The sequence below is a fragment of the Acinonyx jubatus genome, chromosome E4, assembly GCF_027475565.1.
Source record: "Acinonyx jubatus isolate Ajub_Pintada_27869175 chromosome E4, VMU_Ajub_asm_v1.0, whole genome shotgun sequence".
Classification (NCBI taxonomy): domain Eukaryota; kingdom Metazoa; phylum Chordata; class Mammalia; order Carnivora; family Felidae; genus Acinonyx; species Acinonyx jubatus.
The window spans coordinates 38,979,438-39,000,359 of NC_069395.1; the positions used below are offsets into that span (position 1 = coordinate 38,979,438).

The 20,922-nt window shown below is 43.5% G+C and overlaps 1 protein-coding gene and 1 pseudogene across 1 annotated transcript in view; one reads left to right on the forward strand and one right to left on the reverse strand.

Annotated features, from left to right (window-relative positions):
• Window positions 1–1,141: 1,141 nt before the first annotated feature.
• The window catches only part of LOC128312987 (basic proline-rich protein-like), a 110,785-nt gene continuing 91,004 nt past the window's right edge, over window positions 1,142–20,922 (reverse strand). The window contains exons 6-10 of the mRNA XM_053209156.1: window positions 15,933–16,086; window positions 15,055–15,127; window positions 14,344–14,400; window positions 12,225–13,997; window positions 1,142–6,713 (exon numbers count right to left, since the gene is read on the reverse strand). The gene's annotated coding sequence lies outside the window, so the exon portion shown is untranslated. The remainder of the gene's footprint in view (window positions 6,714–12,224; window positions 13,998–14,343; window positions 14,401–15,054; window positions 15,128–15,932; window positions 16,087–20,922) is intronic.
• Window positions 12,273–12,615, forward strand: LOC128312986 (cytochrome b-c1 complex subunit 7-like; annotated as a pseudogene).

The window sequence follows — 20,922 nt, forward strand, 5'->3', positions numbered from 1 at the left end:
CCTCAGGGTGGAATTAGGATATAGAAACATAACTACCTTTCTGTTCCAACCTGGTCTCAAGGAAAGCTTTCGAAGGGCTGTGGGTTTGGGAAAGTGGCAACAAAAATTTGCCCCACCGTTGTTGTGTGCTAGGGGCTACACAGCAAATACCACCCCCCCCTCCACACTGCCCCACGAGCTAAGTACACGGTAAATGCAAGCAGGACACCCTCAGTAATTGTTCTGAGTGATTACGGTGAACATTATGTGCACTAAATGCCCAAGACTCCCTCTTAATCCCCTTAAGTGCCTCGAGTCTTGCTTTCCCGACAGTTTGTACCTCTTCAGTAGTGCTTTTCACACCCAGCCTCTCCATTCAGACTGAGAAAACGTGCCCTACTCACCTCCATTGCTGTCCCCATGACACCAGCACAGGGATTCGCCCATAGGAGAAACCTGCTAAATGCTTCTGAATCGCATGCATCTGATTAGTGGAAACAGTAGGTATCCCTAGAGGGGGCTGGTGGGAGGGAGGGGATTTGCTCTATTTTCTTTTTGGCCATGACAAGACGAGGTGAGGAGAGCCAAAACTCCTCATCCATATCACAGCCGTCCCCAGCCCCTCACCTATGTGACAAAAGAGAACACGGTTTGGGTGGCATTTTTCTCAGAAATGCAGGCTCACTTCTACTTTGCAGCATGGAGGATGTTGAGGGACGGGCGGGGAGATTTCGAGGCCCTGCATTTTCCCTCTCCCCTGCTGCTCTCCTTTGGTTGTTATTGTTGCTGCTGTCAGTGACATTTCACAGGTCATTACTTATTCTCGAAAATGCCCTCCAGTGACCTGGCAAAAATATGTAGAAGAGAGGCCCTTGGACTAAAAGTCAAGTGAATTAGCACTTTCCCAAACTCCCTGTGTGAACTTGGGCAATCTTTCCCTGCCCTTGGTCTCAGCTTCCTCTTTAAGGATGCCACAGTGGAAAGAGAGTGGATTTGGGGGCTAAACGATCATGTGCTTAAACTACCAGACCTCCTTTTACAAGTTACGTGACCTTGGAGAAGTTCTTCACTCTCTTAGCCTCAAGGGTCTTCATTTCTAACATGAGGATAACATTTCTAACATGAGGATAACAATATATGTAGAGCGGAGAGGAGTTCTAAGCCAGCTCAGGTATGTAAAATGCTTAGTTCCATAAACTAAGCACCCAAATATGTCATTTGCTTCACTTGTGTATACACTGGGCGCTATAGGCTGAATGTTTGTGTCCTTCCAGATTTCATTATGTTGAAACCTAATGCCCAGGGTGACAGGTGTTAGGAGCTGGGAGCCTCGGGGGGTGATCTGGTCACAAAGGTGGAGTTCTCATGAATGGGATTAGTGCTCTTATGAAAGAGACCCCTAGCCTAGTCCACTCTGTATGGACGAAGCAGGAAGGCAGCTGTCTCCAATCCAGGAGGGGGCTCTCACCCGTACTCTCACCATGCTGGCACCCTGCTCTTGGACTTCTGGCCTCCAGAATTGGGAGCAAAAAGTTTCTGCTGCTTCTAGGCCGTCCAGTCTGCGGTGCTTTGTTATAGCAGCTCAAACAGACTAAGACAACATGATTTCACCATCTCCTCCTTAGGAAGTTGTTTTAAGGATCAAATGAAATTCCAGATGATAAAAATCCCCCCAAACCACAAAATGCTATGTATCTGGAGTCACAGAGGATTAAGAAACACAGAACATAAGTAATAAGATACTATTGTATTATGCTCCGACACCCAAAGAAAATGACCTAGTGTTTTCGCAGTATTTTTAAAACAATTTTTAAGAAGGAAACCAGCATGGATTGTTTTATTATAAGAAGACAGTTGAGGGGAGGGGGAAGGAGATGATGCGTGTGGTAAGGTATGGAACAGTGATAGAAGTGCCTCTGAATTAGACCTGCATCCTGGCTCATCAGCAAAGTGAGTCCAAACCCAAACTAAAAGTGTCAGAACGACAGCAACAAAATTCATCCGATTAACATCTCAGTCTATCTTTAGCAAGTCATGCCCATCGGAGGCTTTGTGAAGATGGCTAATGGCTCAATGTCATCATCGTGGCCTCCTGCTGAGTGTGCTGGGCATACAGGAACATCTTGGACATCTGCTACTTCAGTAGGACAACACTTTCTGAACAAATTCTGTTGCATGGAACACTTTGCCACATAATTTTCATAGTGCTCTGGAGTCAAATAGGTTTAGGAAAATCTTTACCTCTCTCTCAGATATTCACAGGATATATTTGTAAAGTAAAGCTTCTGAGAAGTCCTGCAGACTTCCGTACATTTGTTAAACACAAACTTTTCCAAACTAACTAGACCATAAGACTCTTCCCCTTCCCTCAGTCCACAGAGTCACAATAAATATCTGTTAGAATAGGGGTGGCCCGGTCGGTTAAGTGTCCAACTTCAGCTCAGGTCATGATCTCACAGCTCGTGTGGGCTCAAGCCCTGTGTGCTGACAGCTCAGAGCCTGGAGCCTGCTTCAGATTCTCTGTTTCCCTCTCTCTCTGTCCCTCCCCCACTCAGGCTCTCTTTCTCTCTCTCTCTCTCTTTCTTTCTCTCTCTCTCTCAAATATAAATAAACATTTAAAAACTTAAAAAAAAAAGAATAACATTCTGCGTGAACACAAATCAAAGAAGAGGTTTATTCAAATCAAAGAAGAGATTTTTCACTCGCCACGGGCTCTACTCGACTGGGGACACAGTCAATACGCCACAGAGCAAGGCTGGTGGGAAACCAGGGCTTCAGGGCCTTTGCTAAATAATTGTGTCTATCTTCCCATCAGTGTGGAACAGGATGCCACTCTGAGGAGCAGAAATCCTAAGTACGCTTTCAATATAGTAAACATTCAGCACCATGTGGTCACTGGTCTTGGGCACGGGGGGCCTAAATAATCCCACACGGTGCCAGAGAAGACTCCTGGGTTTGGACATCAGGCTTGCCCACAGCACAGGGGAATGCGTAGAGGAAGAAAGCAGAGGCATTACCCTCCTTCCAGAGCGATACAACAAATGCACCAAAAATCGCCCCAAACGACTTGTTCTCCCTCCCCTGCTCAAAACCATTTCAGATCAAAACAGTAGCTAAACTCGCCATTGGGAGAAATCTGACATCTTCAAGGTGGTTGTATGGTTTTCTCAATTTTCTCCCTGAACATGGTTCTGGTTTAAAGCACAAAAGCTTAAATTGGGCAGTAAAAATCATACGGGGTGGCAGGGCACACATTTCACATCCTTCTCCTAGCACCCTGCACACACACACACGCGCGCGCGCACACACACACACACACACACACACACACACATTCTTCTATTTATTTTCCTCCACTGTGCAGATTCATTGGCATCATCCTTCCCTCCCAGTGATGATCTACTCCATTGTCTTCTTGCCACACAATTCAATTCAAGACAATTGTTTCTTATCCACTGTGTGCCAGGCACTGAGCTTAGAGTCACCCGTTCTCAGAGTCATCTTGGAGCAGAGTCATCTTGGATTCTGTCGCTCAGGCACAGTGTCTAATTGATCACAAAACCCCATCAATTCTACCTCTGCAATGCTACCCAAACATTACCAGATCCACTTTCTTAGCGGCCTTCATCATTTCTCACCTAGATATTACAAGCAGCCTGGTGCCTCTTCCTGGTGTGAGAGCATCAACCCATTTCCACATTAGGGCAGCCAAAGATCCAATCATGATCCAATAAGGCAAAAGACCTTTAATGACTCTACAGGAAACAGCCTCAACTTTGGACGGCAGCCCTTCACAATTCCAGGTTTCAGGACTCCTGCCTTCTCCCTTGCCCCTACATCACACCTTCCCCAACAATAATTGGATCTTTTTCATTACTGTATTCTTAGCATACAATACTGGGTCTGGCACAAGACAGTCACTCGGTAAATCTATGTGAAGTATGTGGTATAGATGGATGGATGGATAGATGAAAGGGTGAATATATTGGTTTTCTATTGCTGCTGTGACAAATTACCACCAATTTAGTGATTTAAAAGAATATAAAGTTATTTCATTATAGTTCTACAAGTCAGAAGTCCCAAATGGGTCAGCAGGGCTGTGTTCCTTCTGGAGGTTCTAGGGAAGAATCTGTTCCCTTGACTCTTAGAGCCTCTGGAGGCTACTTTCATTCCTTGGCTCACGGCCCCTTCCTGCATCTTCAAAGTAAATCACTCCAAACCCTGCATCCATCTTGACATCCCTGCGACCCTCTTACAAGAACCTTTCTGATTCTACCATTGGACCTGTCTGGATAATCCATGACAACCTCCCCCATCTCAAGATGCTTAACTCAGTCACAAATGCAAAGGCGCTTTTACCATGTAAGGTAACATAGTCACAAGTTTGGGAGATTAGGACATGGTTGTGTTGGGGGAAGGGAGTATTATGCAGGCTTTCATGCTGAATCAATAGATTTTTCTTTTTAACAATGAGTGTCCTAGCACTATAAGCTGCCAGTGGAAATCATAAAAAGGTGAGCCTAAACTCTGCCTGGAAAGGCAAGGGAAAGCTTCACAGAAGGACTGATGCCGGAATTGAGTTTGAAGAACAAACAAGAGTTCTAAAGGGACAGAGAAAGGCAGCCCGAGCGGCAGAAACAGCATAACCAAAAGCACAGAGGCGTGGGGATGGAAGCAGTGGGTTGACACGACGAAGGCACGGGTTCAAGTGGAGGGGGCGGCGACAGGGAGAGTGCACCAAAAGCAGGGACTTACTTGCCAAGCTAGTGAGTCTGGAGTTTCATCTGAAGTATGTGGGGAATCATTACGGAAGCAAGCAGACAGAAGACATGATTACATCACATTCTAGAATAGTCGTATCCAGTCGAACTTTCTGCAATGATGGAAATGCTCTCTATCTGTACTGTTCAGTAGATAGCCATTAGCTACTTGGGCTAATTATGAAGTACTTAAACTGTGGCTAGCATGACTGAGGCGTTTTAAATTTTACTTAATTTTAATTAAGTAGCTGTGTGTGCCTAAAGGCTACTATCCTGGACAACATCAATATAGACCTTTGAGAAAGATCATCTGGAGAGTAGATGTACGGTGACGTGGAAGTGTGAGAGACTGAAGGCAGGGAGCCCAGAAGGCATTGGCCCAGGTGAAAAGTGGACACAGTCTGAACTAAATCCAAGGCAGTAGTGATCGTAGCTGGTGGAGACAGTAGAAAGAAAAAAAAAAAAAAAAACCACGTCAAATGTAATATTAGGAGGATCTGATTGATGGAACTTAAGTGTAGCCAGGTCTAGGATGAGTCTCTGTTTCTCACTTGGGTGGGCAGATGGTGTTGTTCCTCAAGCAAAAGGAGCAGAGCTTAAAAGTTAAGATGATATTTTTAATTTGTTAACAGACCTAAGTCTGAGGAACCTATTAAATGGAGACATTCGAAGATAAGTATGTGTGGAGCCCAAGAAAGGCAGGCCTGGGCTGCGGGTATAGGTCTGGAAACCATCAGCGCGTAGGTGAGGGCTGAGCCCCCGGATGTGGATGGTTTGGCCCAGGATGAGTAAATAGCACAAAAAAGCAGGAAGCAGAAGACAGAACTTCAGGGAACACCAACATTTAAAGGATCAGCAAAGGCTGAGGAGAATGAATTACTGAGCTAGGAAGAAAACCAGCAGAGAGTAGGGCCGTGGACTCTGAAGGAGGGAAGAGACTCAAGAAGGAAATAATCAGCTTTTTTTTTTGTTTTTTTTTTGGGGGGAGACCAAATGTGATAATGACTGAAGTGTTGCTGTAGGATTTGAGATGGGTGACCCAGCAAGGGGGTTGGAAGTAATGGAAGCCTGGGGATTCATGGGTGGTTGTGAGAAAGACAGCAGGGGCGCTGCTGTGGACCCCAAGTATCAAGCCTTATCTCAAAGAGCTTGACTGAAAGGAAAAGAGAAGTAGACTAGGGGCTAAGGGGAAGCACAAGGGCAAAAGATAGGTGAGATAAGATTTGTACTCATTTACATGTAGAGGGGGAAATGGAGACTGAACCTTGGGGGCAGGGAGCTGAAAACACAGGAGAGAGAGGACAACGATGGATAAGGCTGCCAGCTGTCCAGACCAAGCAGTCAAGTACTTTCGTCTTCCATATGATAAAAGCAAACAAGAGCACAGACATATACATTCCACTTTTTAAATCCCATTTAAAAAAGAATTTTATGTGCCTAAGTAGTACCGTCTAATGTAAAATGTAAGCTATAACATAGATTCTTATCAACATGCTTTCCCTGTCAGGCCATTTTTGGTCCACAAATTCAATTAAAGTGCGTCTGGTATTTCTGTCACAACCTCTGACACACCAGGGGATGACGGATGGAGCGAGGTCTCCGCATCTCAGAGAATGAGCCCCTCGCCGTTTGCCGAGCAGAGGCCAGAATGACCTTCTTTCCAGGAAGGTCATAGGAGACTTTACGGGAGTAAAGTTTCAAGAACACGACACTGTGCCCACCTCACCCCACAGGTCCCCATTGCTCCATTACCACCGTCCCCTTCCTCACACACGCAGACCCTGCTTTACAGAAGAGCCGGTGCCTTATTCTGTTCTGGCTACACAATATTTCTCACGGTTCTGGAGGTTGGAGTCCAAGACCAAGGCGCTGGCAGATTTGGTGTCTGGTGAGGGGCCCGCTTCTGGGTTCATACATGGCTGTCTTCTCACTGTATCTTCACACAGTGGAAGGGATGAGAGATCTCTCTGGGATCTGTTAGAAGGGCACCATTACCATTCATAAGGGCTCGTCCTCCTGACTAAGCACTTCCCAAAGGCCCCACCCCCACAAACACCATCACACTGGGCATAGGTTTCAACATACGAATTTTGGAGGGATACAAATATCTCAGTCTATAGCAATGGGATAGCACAGTTCTGACCGGTAAACTTAGAGCTGTCTCTAGGTGGCCTCAGACAGAGTCAGGGGAACTGAATGGAGGAAGAGAAGGATCAGAGAGAGAGAAGAGGGAAATCCAGAGATCTCTGCAAGAGGGAGTGTGAAAGTAACGCTTGCAGTACTTAGGGGCACCTACACATTTGGTTTCCCATCATAGATTTTGACCTTGGGTGTCACAAAGACATAGAGTCAGGTGATGTAATATGGGGAGAGTGACTGTAGGCCAGTGCTCTGCAAGCTCTCTGAGGAAGAGGAAGAGAGGAGAGGAAGGAGGGGAAGGAAGAAGAACAGGGGGGAGGGCAGAAAGAGAACGTGGAGGGAAGGCTGCAGAAAAGGCCAGTGCAACTATGTTGTGCTACTCTCTAAATTCTTCACATATGCCCTTATCACCAGCCCACATTCCCAGTCAAATGCTGGGGTTGAAAATCTGTTCAATGTTAATGTGACTCTGGTGGAAGATTTTCTTCTCTTTATTGGCACTCCTAATGACAGCAGCCTGGCCCTGTTTATTCATTAATGCCTGGAAGTCAATACTGAAGTAGATGACAGAAGACAAGCAAATGGCAAGGCCAACATTTATTCCTGCGTCTCCAAGGAAGGGAGACCTTTCAAGACAGCCGGGATCTCTTGCTATCAGAAGCTAAGCAATAAAAAATGAAAAAATAAATAAACTTCCAACTGGATAAAGAATTACAGATTACTCGTCATGTTCAGACAACGAACATGGGGCTCAGAGATGCCAAATGAATGGCCCAAAGAAACTAGAGCCCAGGTCTCCCAACTGTTCATCTATTCCACTGCTTCTGCAATTTTCAAGTTCTATTCCCTGGAGATGGCATGGGGAAAAGGGTTGGGTGGGAGGGCGCCTAGTGGCGTATGGGAACTCTGTTTCCCCCACCCCCTCAACTATATCCAATCACAGTAATTCCTTTTTATCCAACACACATGCATGCACGCGCACACGGCTTCTGTTTAGGATTTCATCTGAAGAATATTGCTGTTGTTAAAACTAAGTTTAAAAAAACTACTGCCTTGCACCACATTTATATTTATGTTTTAGGTACAGGAAGCCATGCCCTGTTCTAAAGAGTCATTATCAAACATAGAAGGCATTTTCCAACCCAAACATGATGTGGGACTAATAAGGGACCTAACTGACAGGGGAAGTGGGTGGAAAGAGTTCAGGTGGATTCTTTCACTGGCAAGTGTATGAAAGTGATTCTCAAAATTGTTTGTACATTGAAATCACCTGGAGAGCTTGTTAAAGCACAGATTGTTGGGCCGCTGGCCTGAGATTCTTACTCAGAAAGTGTGGGGTGGAGCCCAAGAATTTTCATGTCAAACAAGTTCCTAGATGCTGCTGATACTGCTGGTCCGGGGACCACACTTTGAGAATCACTGGTGGAAAGCAGAGATGGTTGAATAGAAGTAGGCGCTACATGAGGTCCTTATGATGTTTCAAACTCATCTTTTGGAGTAAGCGTGAAGCACTTCTTTTCTTTTCTTTCTTTAAATTTTTTCAATGTTCATTTACTTTTGAGAGAGAGACAGAGTGTGAGTGGGGGAGGAGCAGAGACAGAGGGAGACCCAGAATCCGAAGCAGGCTCCAGGTCCCAAGCCCTCAGCCCAGAGTCAGCATAGAGCCCTATGCGGGGCCCGAACCCACGAACCATGGGACCTGAGGTGATGTTGGACACTTACTGACTGAGCCACCTAGGCGCCCCTGAAGAACTTCTTTTCAAGGCACAATTTTTCTATCAGTAAAAATAATGTCTGGGACTTTCTAAGACACAGAAAAATGCTTCTGTTATAATACTGAATTCAAACACAATAGGATTTCAATGTGAGAAAAAACAGGAAAGAAACCTGAAATGTGCGAATTATATTCCTTGCTGCATAAAACAGACATTATTCGATCTCCAGACCTCATGTAGATATAGTAGTTGGTGGTTGATGTGAGAATAAATACTTATATCTATATGTCTATCAGAGCTACTCATCCATTTAAAAACCATTCATAAACATTGGGGTTTAGGGTGGAAATAAATCCCTATTTATATGCATATGAGTGTCATGTGCACTCATTCCTTCCACAAATATTTATAAATGCCTACCAGATGCCAGGCACCGTGCCAGGCACTAGGGAAAAGACGCACGTTCATCGCCTTCAGTCCAGTGAAAGAAACAGGAAGTGAGATAAGAGCTAGTGGAAGCATATGGAAAATTCTATGGGGGAGGAACCATTCGATTTGATGGATAATGAGCTCCATTTGAGACAATTTAAGTTTGGGCTTGTGGGCTATCCGGGGAGAGATATCAAGTAGAAAGCTGGAAGTATGTGTCCGTAACACATGAGGGAACCTGGGTTGGAGATGTAGACTGAGAGTCTCTATCTAATTTTGAATATAAATGATTTCTCCATGAAAATGAAAGAAGTATGAGGAAAGGAATATTGAGGAGAAGAGGAGTGGCCAGTAAAGAAGACCGATAGTCTGACCTTGGGCTAACAGAAATGTAGGTAAGATAATGGATAAAATTAAGGACATGTTCATACTTCTGTTTTAAACAGTAACGATGTATTTGCTTGAAAATAAGATTTCTTTAGTAATTTAGTCAGCATGCCCTGCAGGAAAGGGAAGATATGCTGAATTACTCATAACATGTCTTATGCTTCCTGGTTAGACTCCAATCTTACTCAGTATTTTCGTAGAAATCCTGCTATCTTCTTTAAGTAAACAAAGATTATCCTCACAAATATAACTCAAAACCCTAGTTAATGTTTCTAATAGTTTTCTCTTTAAGGCCATTAACTTCTAATCACTGAGTCACAGACACATATAATAATGGTCATGTGCAAAAACAATTCCGTTTTTATCATTTGTAAGCTAGCAAATTGGTGATATAATCACCACATGTGCACAAACACACACAATCTTTCCCCCTCTTTCTTATACCTCCTTCTTTGGCCGTCTTTAAGGTACAATTGCAACACTGTGAATGCCACATTTTTAGTTATGGTTGTCATGAACTTAAAACCATTACTCAATCCATGGCTTAATAATCAATTCAATATACATTTAATAAACCCTTTTGTTCATGCTGATACAATAGTGGGTTAGGTTACTGTCCCTGTATTCGCTGAATTTACTGAGCAATAAGTAAGCCTTTTTTGATCGGAGAACACTGGCTTCCTAGTTATTTATGTATTTATAAATAAATATAAATATAAATTAAATATAAATATGTCCCTGTTTAAAATGTGCAGATGCTATTGTTTTGGTTTATTTTTATTTTGTTACATGTAAATATATAAAAATATGATTTCAGGTTATCATTCTGGTCATTGTACAAGATATACCTATGTAAAATCCTACATAAGGATTTAAGATTTGTAGGGTTGGAGGTAAAGGGTTGACTAAAAAGAAACAGCACAAGGGATTGTTGGGGGTGATGGAACTGTGCCATATCTTGACTGGGGTGATGTTTCCACAACTCTGCATTTGTCAAAACTATAACACTCTACACCCCAAAGAATTTTACTATATGTAAATGTAAACATAAACAAAAATTCTAAATTGCTGACATGATAGTTACTACTTCAAAGAGTATTATTTAAAATAAAATTTGGGAGACACCTGGGTATCTAAGCGTCGGTTAAGTGTCCGACTTCGGCTCAGGTCATACTCTCACGGTTCCTGGGTTTAGGCCTTGTGTCGGGCTCTGTGCTAACAGCTCAGAGCCTGGAGCCTACTTCGGATTCTATGTCTCCCCCTCTCTCTCTGCCCCACTCACGCTCTCTCTCTGTCTCTCTCTCTCTTAGAAAACATTAAAAAAATTTAACATTTAAAATAAATTTGACTTGTCACTTTATGTTTAAACCATTTACACACACACACACACACACACACACACGCGCACACGCAAGTTCCCTGTATAGAACTTCCAGACAAAGTTATTTATTTGCTTGTAATCTTACTCCAGGGGAGTTCAGTTGACTTTCCCAAGGTACAATGGGAGGTGGCTGTGCAACCCTTTTTGCCTGCAGTGCCTCAAATTTCTACTTGTTCATTAAGAGAATTCTCCAGAGACAGATGTATTACAGCACTTTGAGAACAATATTCACACCCACTGCTGAAGAGTAAAAAGAGATCGCTGAAGGTTCAGCTCCATGAAACAATTTAGTGGCTCAATGTGTTACTTAGGAACTAAATCCACGCAGGTACTTGGAAAGAAGCAATGAAGAATGGTGACAAATACCTCCCAGGGTATATGGGTATGAAGACTTATGCTCAAGTCTCCTCCGGCTTGGCTTCCGTGCACAACTAGACTTCAAGTCCGCGTCTCTCACGCACTCTGTTACCTCATGGCCATCGCTTGTGGGTGATGAATGCTAGCGTTCACAGAACAGCGTGCTGATGCTTTTTTTTCCTGCCATTGTATGTAACATGTTTTCTAATTCTTTTGCTCTATTCAGCATTTGACCCCAACGATAGGGGATTATGGTATTAACTCTCTACCCAGCACACATTCTTTACAGACTCTCACTAAATACTGTAAGCCTGCTGCAGAGAGGAATAAAAGTGAAAGCATACCGTCTGGTCTTAAGCTGAGCACACAGAGGGTCGTGATCCAATTGGAAGGGAAGCAGAATTTTTAAAAAGAAAGAGGTTTGACCAAATTTTAATCCTTGTCATTTTCATTTCTCTTACCCTGTGGATTTGGGTGATTTTATTTACACTGTCAGCTTGAGCCCAGGGATTGGAAATCAGGCTTTTATGGAGATTATTAAAAGTACATAGAGTACACTAAAGGTTGGGCTAACTGATATATGCTGCTAAAAATATGAATGTGAATGCCCTGGTATTAGATGCCACTGGCGTACATTTCATCCTCCTTAGAAGGTTATTCTTGGGAGTCCGACCTGCTACAATGGTAATGAGATGCAGGCTGTCAGGATATTTCTAATAGGTAGCAAATGACCAGGGATGGAGGTGAATTAGCATTACTCAGATGAGAAGGTAGCTCTTTATACCATTAATTCCAATGCAAAGTAATTCCGCCATCCTTCTCCTAAAAGAGAGGGCATTGTAAAGTAGGGGGGCAGGAGGAGGGCAGGGTTAAAGCTTGAAGGATTTATCGATGGGTTGGATGGGCCACAATGTCACCCAAGTCTCTAGGCTGGGTTTTGCTCGTCACGAACTCCTCAGATGCATCACTAGCGACTTTTAGTTAGGTAATACCAGAGAGGCCTAGATCACGAAGAGAAAGCTCAAGAACTCAGTCACAGTCTTTAAGCTCTCAAGAGGTAAAAACAAAGTGGCTTACCCCATCTCAAAATACTGGAAGCATTCAGTGCTTCAGTCTTAGGTCAAAATGGTGAGCAGGCCTGCTGCTCCAGCACCAAGTCCGTGGCTGGAGGGTATCTGAAAATGGTATTACAATGCTCCAGGGTTCAAGAAAGTCCAGTTCATGTGAGATGATACAGTATACAAGAATGATGATGAGAGAGAGGCCATAAGAAGTCTTCCTGAGAAAATTCATAACGGCAAGATGTTTCGCGTAAAGAGAGCATTGGATCTGACCAGGAGGCAGCGGATTTTGCCTACAGAGCAGTGGACAAAATATAAGGAGGGTAAAATCTATCTCGAACCGCATCTGAAGGAAGTTACTTGGGAAAGAGAGAGAAGAATGGGCAAAGAAAGAATCCTGGAATTGAAATCTGTGGTTGCGGCTGCCTTGAAATATTTTGGAGAAGCTGGCTAAACCGGAAATGTACAATTTAGAACTACTTGAGCTGCAAACGTATTACTTTAGATAAATGTCTATTGTAATGATAAAAGAAAATACTAGAAGCATTCATGCTTCAGCGAGGCAGGTTTAGGATCTCAAAGACATGGAAATAACTCGTTCACAAAGTAGCTGCCTATGGGGGACTTGTGTCCTTGCAAGGTTATAGATTATGATAATCTAAATAGGCTTAAGAACTGCATGGGTCGCACCTCTACGATGGATCACCAGGAGAAAATGGGGTATTTGAGGCACTTATTTCCAATCAAGGGGACCGATGGTATCCTGCTGCCTGCTGCATAGCCTCCTTAGGTGCCACTGATGGAATGAGAGTCACTGCCACGCTGAATCTCTCAAGTATGCCCCACACATAAAAACGAGGAGAAGGGCGGATGGCAGGAAGCAACTAACCAAGTGTTTATTTCACTTGGAGCTCTCAGTTTAAGGACTGAGGTTCGTAAGTCTCTGTTGTGTCCTCGATGCCTATGTATAAATGAAAATGTGCTATCCTGCCATAGAAAAAGGTGCTATCCAAAAAATGTGCTATCGAGGGGTGCCTGGGTGGCTCAACCAGTTAGGCCTCCAACTCTGGATTTCAGCTCAGGTCACGATCTCACGTTTTGTGAGTTCGAGCCCCACACTGGGCTCTGCACTGACAGCTCAGGGCCTGCTCGGGATTCTCTCTCTCTCTCTCCCTCTATCTCTCTCAAAATAAATAAATAAACTTAAAAAAAAAATACTAGCTGACCAGGGAAAGAAAAGTTTCTGATTTGTAGTCATTGCCAGTTTCCGTAGAGCACACACTCTCTGATTGCACGCCACCAGCGCTTTAACGACTGGCTTGCAAACTTCCTAAAGATTTAACAATCAGCACCAGCAGGAGCTGGATCCGGCAGCCCACGGAGAAGACGCTTGTCCACAGGGAGCCTGCAGACCAGCTTGGCAGGTGGGCTGGTCCTCCAGTGCCTTCCCCGTTTAAAACCTTAGCTCTCAACCACTTGCCCCTCTTCACTTATATTCTACATCCTGACGAGGCCTCAGATCTATTTGTTTTCCTTTTCAGAGCCTTACCCACTCTCCCCGAAACCAGCCACCCTCTGACTAAAATGTTGATTTCCTTCCTAAACTTTGATCCCAGTTCCTGGTCTGGTGGTACTGCGTTCGTGCACACTGAGGAAACGTCACCTGGTCTGGACTGCCACCTCGACCTCTCTATGTCAGCGTGTCCTCATCCGTCGAGAGTGGCTCTCCCTCCAGGTGTGCCACAGCCCACAGGTACACTACCCGGTAGGGTCTGAGGATACCAGTCAACTGCCACCAGAAAGAAGTAAAATATGCCCTTGAATGTGATGTCAGTAGAAACTGCCATGACCCCGGCCAGAGCCACCCCAATCCTCCTTCACTGACTGCCTTTTTAAAACACGGACGTCTATGTTAGGGTACGTATATGTCTTTTTCAAACCAGATTTCACGTATTTTATTCACTGGATTTGCACAACAATTCTGCAAGTCAGAAAGGATAAACATGAGTTATCTCTCTGATACAACAGTACTAGTAAGATAAAGACAAGTCAAGGAATTTGGCCCATGTTACACAGCAAGTAAATTCTGAAGCTTTCTACAGGGCAACTCTCCCGGTCAGTATGTTATTTGTTACCTATGGTCTCTTGGGCTAGGATCCTCTGGAGAATGGGATCCAACCCACGTGGTCATTCTTTATGGAAATTAATGAATAATTCTGATGGTAGGATGATACATTTGACGATGATGATAAGAGTGATTTATGTTTTTCATCTCCAAGTATAGAAATGAATTTCATTTTCCTGATTTTCATATCTGCATGCCTTCACACTAATTGTTTCCTCTACGTAGAATGCTTTCCACCTGTCCTATTTGCCTAGAAAATTCCCCTTAGCACCTGATACGTAAGTCACCTCTGTCAGATCTGTACCTCTCACTGCCCCACCCCACCTCCAAACAGAATTAACTGTGTCGTATGTTAACGGTGTTAGACTTAGGATATAATTCTTGATGTCATTCTTTGTTTATTTAGATGTTTCTCCCACCAGATTATGGACAAGACCAGGAACAATGTTTCCTTCCTTTTTGCCTTCCAGTCTCTGCCATGGTGCCTGGCAAGTTACAGATACTCAAAAAGCATTTTTGTGAACAATGACGAAGATGGGGATGATGATGACGGGGTAGGAGGAGCATTTCACTCCTTTCCAGAGAAATAAAGAGCTTTTCCACCTTTTACAACCGGTTTTCAGTTTAGAACAGCGTCTTAGTTAAGGTAATCAGTGCAGGCTGCTATAAAATACAATTTCCAAATATGAATACTACAACCCAATACAAGGCTATTACTTACTCGTGAACATCTGGTGCATGCTGGGATCCCTCCATTGTGTGGCTTTTCCCATCTTGGAGTCCTTTGCTTCCAGCTATTCAGATGAAAAAAAAAAAAAAAAGTAAAGAAGACATATCAGGTTTTAATACAAGTGGCCTCGAAGCAACAGTCATCTGCTCATAACAAGGAAGGACTTTTCAGGTCCAGGGCCGTGGTGTCTTTGGTAATGCAATCCTCAAAAACTTAGAAGGTATATGATATATTTGCTTCCAGTCAGGTCCATGTGCCAGGAATCACACCCAGAGTTATTTTCTAGACACTGTTATCAAATCCACCTTTTTTCTTTGACTCTTCTCCTCCATGTCTTTCTCTCTCTCAACATAATTACCTAAATACATTGAGGATCTCAGAAATAAGAGATGGGAACACCATACCCCTGATTTGATTTTTGCCTCAAATGACTCCGTTCAGTTGAGAACTTTTACTAGATATTTGTCACTTCAAGCCCTTTTTGGTACCGTGTCTTACTGTCTGAATCTAAAATAAATTCATTGTTTCCAACCCTAGAGCCCAAATTTCTGGATTCTGGATTCTACTTCCACTCGCAAACTCATGATGCTTTCCTGAACCATCTCTTCCTTGTAATACATATCTAGATTTCTTGTAATACTAAAAACAGTGCTGAAATTCTGTTTTTTAACCATGTCCCCTAAAGGTATAAACTGTGCATGTGACTGCCTTCTAATTAATATCTGGCAATAGGTACACCAAATGATTTGTCACTGCATAACCTGAATTTCTGTCTTCCATTTTCTGGTATTAATTGCCTTTCTGCCTGTTGCTGAACTGGTAAACCAATGATGCATACAGTATAGGGGCACCCAAGAATATAGGGGCACCTGGGTCAGTCAGTCAGTTGAGCGTCAGACTCTGGATTTCAGTTCAGGTCATTTCGCAGTTCGTGAGATCTAGCCCCACATCGGGCTCTGCACCAGGCATGGAGCCTGCTCTGCCCCTTTCTTCCACTCTCTCTCTCTCTTTCTCTCTCTCTCTCTCTGTAAAATAAAAAAATTAAATACGTAAAGTTAAAATAGTATAACGGTCAGGGAATATGATTTGGCTATGTCAATACCCCATTTCTGGTAGCAGTTTCCATATTAGAGCCATAAATACCCGTTATTATAACAACCATCTCAATGATCTCACACATAGGTTCATTTCTCCCTCAGGCCACTGTCAGTCCAACTCTGGCAGCTCTCCTTGGAGGCTCTCTTCCAAGTAGTGACTCAGGAACCCAAACTCCTTCCATTCTGTGGTGCTAGAATCTGAAACCAGTGGGGACTGAAAATAATGCGGAAGGGAAGTGAAGCTGGGCTATTGTTTAAGATATTTTGAAGGGACAGGACTAGAAGTAGCTTGTATTCTTCTGTCCTAATTTTTTTTTGGGGGGGGGGGGCAGAACCCTGTCCCATGACCCCAACCTAACAAGGAGGGAATAAAACGTTCCTGAGTGTGCAGGACCAGGAAATGGGATTGATGAGCTTATCGTTCTCCTTCCTGCATGATAATGTGTCATTATTTGAAACATGTCATTGACTCCCTACTGATGATTGACCAAACTGAGAAGAGATTACTTGTCTTTTCTCCATCACCAACAAGATTTGTGGACAATAGGACATCTTATTTTTATATTAAAAGTAAAAACAATTTTTTTTGAGAGAGAGAGAGAACGTGCAAGTGAGTGAGGGGCGGAAAGAGAGAGAGAGAGAGAGAGAGAGAGAGAAAATCCCAGGAGAGGCAGAGAGAGAGAGAAAGGGAGAGAAAGAGAGAGAGAGAGAGAGAGAAGCAGGGCTCACTTGAAGTGGGGCTCGAGCTCATCAGATGTGGGACTCAAACTCATGAACCATGAAATCATGACCTGAGCTGAAGTCAGATGCTTAACAACTGAGCCATCCTGGTGCCCCACAATTTATATTTTTAAAAAATTATATAAATTATATTAAAATTTTTTATATAAAAATAAAAAAGTTCAAAGCACTTTAAAATTATTTATGAAGAATTTAAGGCAAGTATAATTTTCTTCCCACTTAATAAACAATAGAAAATTAGAATAGTGAGAGGTTTCACAAGACCCACCGTGGATCATCCAACAAGCTACCAGAACTTTGGCTTTGAAAGATAACCTTCTCTGACCAAATCTGTATAACACAAGCAATTAGTGTGTAAAGTGGCCGTAAATGACAATTAGTCATGACCATGCATGACGGAGATGGCTTAGTCTAAGTGAACTGGTTATCGGCACTCGCTAATCACTCACCTGTCACCCAACTCTCCTCAAGCGTACCTCAGCCCAAGGGGACAGAGGACCTGATCCACCAACAAGTAGTAATCAGTGTGGTAGTGTAGTGGAAAGAGCAGTTTTGAGTGAAACAGATCTAGGGTCCTGTGCAAGTAATTTGAACTTCTCTGAAACTCAGTTCCCTCATGTCTCATTTGTGAAATGGGGGATATGCTGTATACTATTGTGAGCATCTGAGATACACACACATACACACACACACACACACACACACAGCATGGCTGACATTCAGACAATATGAGCTGGTAGTGGTATTCTCAATGGTCAGTGTTCATGCTGTACTAGGTATTGACTATTTTAACATCATCCCTGAGTGTACTGAATAAGTCTACACCTACCTACTTTATTTTTTTTCTTTCTTTCTTTTTTATTTTTTTTTAACGTTTATTTATTTTTGAGACAGAGAGAGACAGAGCATGAACGGAGGAGGGTCAGAGAGAGAGGGAGACACAGAATCTGAAACAGGCTCCAGGCTCTGAGCAGTCAGCACAGAGCCCGATGTGGGGCTTGAACTCACGGACCACGAGATCATGACCTGAGCTGAAGTCGGCCACTTAACTGGCTGAGCCACCCAGGCGCCCCTACCTACTTATTTATTTAGGCCTACAACAGGCCTATCATTTTTCTTGGCATTATGCAAGATACAAAGAAATGTAATTTAAGGCGTAGACCCGGTCTTCAACCCAGTCCCGAGGCCCACCATGTGAAGGTAACTAGAAATGTGGCAGGAACTCAGAGAGGGAATTCATATGAGCATTGGCTGCACAAGTCAAAGAAGGTTCCACAGAGAAGGTGATTCCATGAGTTTGGAGGATGCTGGAGGTTGGGGGACGCTTCTGCATAAAGCTTGGTAAAGTAGAGAACACCGAGGAGACCAGTCAGACAGGAGAGGAGAGCAACTAAAGAGAAATGAACTTTATCACCAGTGCTGCACATTCATGCGGAGTAAAATGGGTACTTGATTTTTATATCAAAAAGGGCACAATCCCCATCCCAAAGAGATCATTGCATTTCCAGAGGGTACTGACAGGAACACAGCCATAATGGATTCCAGTAATTGCAAACATTTGTACAAAGAGGAAAATGTTAAAATGTATACCTTTTGTACGATTTTGAAAAGGTATGGTATATTGGGTGTTTTTCCAGTGCAACAATCCTTGTTTTCCTATTTCTCTTCCCAAACGTTCTCTTTTCAACTCCATACATGCTACTACAACAGAGACATGCCAAGTACCTGGGACAGGGGTCTAGCACATAGTAGGCACCCAAAGTATGTTTGTTAAATGTTAAGTTGTTTGGTAAAGTTCTGAAAAAGTTTTGCTTGGCAGAATTGCAGCTTTTCTGTAGTCTTCAAATCAGGCAAGGTGAGTGAGTAGAAGTTTACCTCCTTAAAAATGAGACAGTGAAGACTGCTGATCAACTCTTACATGGAGTTTATATGAATGCACAAGGAAGGAAATTAGTAGATGCTTCGAATGATGATATCTAGTGACCAGAAAGGCAGACAGCCCAAGAAAAGCTCATCTTTGAAGGTTTCAACATAGTCATTGTCTAAGTGCCACTTTCCCAGGCTCAGCACACACTGGTGATGCACTTGAAGCTTTGATAGGTCCTTCAGCAAAGCATCTTCCTTCCCTAACGCTTTTCCTAAGTTCTACTTAACGACTGAATGACTTAAGATAACCAAGGTGGGTGATCTCCCACCCATATCTAACAGGTGTCATTTTTTCAGTTAAAGTGATACAATTTTCCCCCTTCCTTTAAACCATGATTCTTTATGGTTGCCACCATCAAATCAATGCTTCCCAGTTTTTAGGTGATGGGTAAATGCCAATAAGAAAAAGGAAGTCATTGCCCAGCATTTATCATCAAATTAGTATTTCTTTTTGTGTATGTGAGTGCTTAATAAAATGATAACCTTGAAAGCTAAGCTTTGAGAAAAAGGGACTTCTAAATTTCAAAAGTTCCCTTTACATGAGCAAAGCCATGCTTTGAGTAACAATATGGAATTTTACAGGAATAGAGAGTTTAGAATATGACATAAGAGGCATTCTTACCTGCTTGGGAGAAAATTGGAAGTTATTCTGGAGCAGGGAGGAGGAAGAAATGGAAAACCCAACAACAACAACAGCAAAAAGGAACCTAGCCAGTTATGTATATCCCTGACCTCCCATGCTACCCACACTAGAAATTCCCTAGAGCAATAGGGCTTGTTCTTGCCTTCCCATGAACATACCAGAATTTCAATCCTGCTCTCCCCTCCCCCCATGTCTGCCTTTGTATTGAAACCTCAGCAATATGGTACCACTGGCAGGTGGGTTAACCTGGCTGAGGGGGTTGTTTAGGTGCCCTGAAGTAGAGCTTCTGGCTTCCCAAGGCTTGTACTTGGTGTCCGTGGAATGCAGAAGTTCCATATGGTCCTGTGAGAGGCTACAGTGGTACTGAGATGCCAGAGGACATGTAGGGATCTGTAGTTGGGACAAGACGGCCACAGAGTGCGAGGACTCCACCACCAGAAGCGAGTGGCCAGGACCAGGGGCAGGATTAAACACAAACCCCAAGAGACCAAATGGAGGAGCCCCTTCTTTGTGGCTACCAGCCCAGGGTACCCAGGGAACAGACCGGACCTGTCCTGCAGCAAAGATTAGCAAGGACTTAGAGGTAAGCCAACCCAAGCTTCTCTCCCCCACCCACCATGGCAGTGCTACGTAAGACTCCTCCCAAGCCCAAATGCTACCTATAGCTTGCAGGTGGGAGGGGAGTAGAGAAACCCTGAAAGACTGACATTTACCCCAAAAAAGACTATTGTTAACACAAGAAAGGGTTGCCTTTAGTTGTCAGGTTTAAGTCCCGTCTGGTTCACCTCCACTTCCGCGCCAAGAAAGGGAGGAGGGATCCGAGCAACATGGTAAATTACATGCCAAAGCAACACGCTCTGTGCTTTTAACACAGCTGAGTGTAGGACACGTGATTTTTAACCCTGACTCTACTAACGATGCAAAGTTGCTGGTCAAAACGCCCAGAAGCCCTCCCCATGCTTTAAGCGACGTCATGCAGGTGAATAGAAATACGTGTCACATCATCTACATCCTATAGTTTTGTAAGGCTTTCCCTGTAATGTTAAACCTAAAAAACTGTTCTGATAGTCCAACTGGAGGGAGAAGATGTAGTCACTGCATTTCCGCTTAAGAATTGTTATTTCCTTACCCTCAGGGGAGAGAACAGAGGCACGCTCGATCTTATTGCATTCCGCTGATATTTCATCATTGACACATTGGAGGTTTGTGGCAACTCCTCATAGAGCAAGTCTTTCGGTGCCATTTGTCCAACAATTTGCTCACTTCGCGTCTCGGTGTCACATTTTGGTAACCCTCACAATATTTCAAACCTTTTCATCATTACCTTTGTTATGATGATCTGTGCTCAGCGATCTTTGACATCACTATTGCAATTGTCCTGGGCTCCCGCGATCCATTCCCGGATAAGACAGCAAACTTAACAGACAAATGTTATTATGTCCTGACTACTCC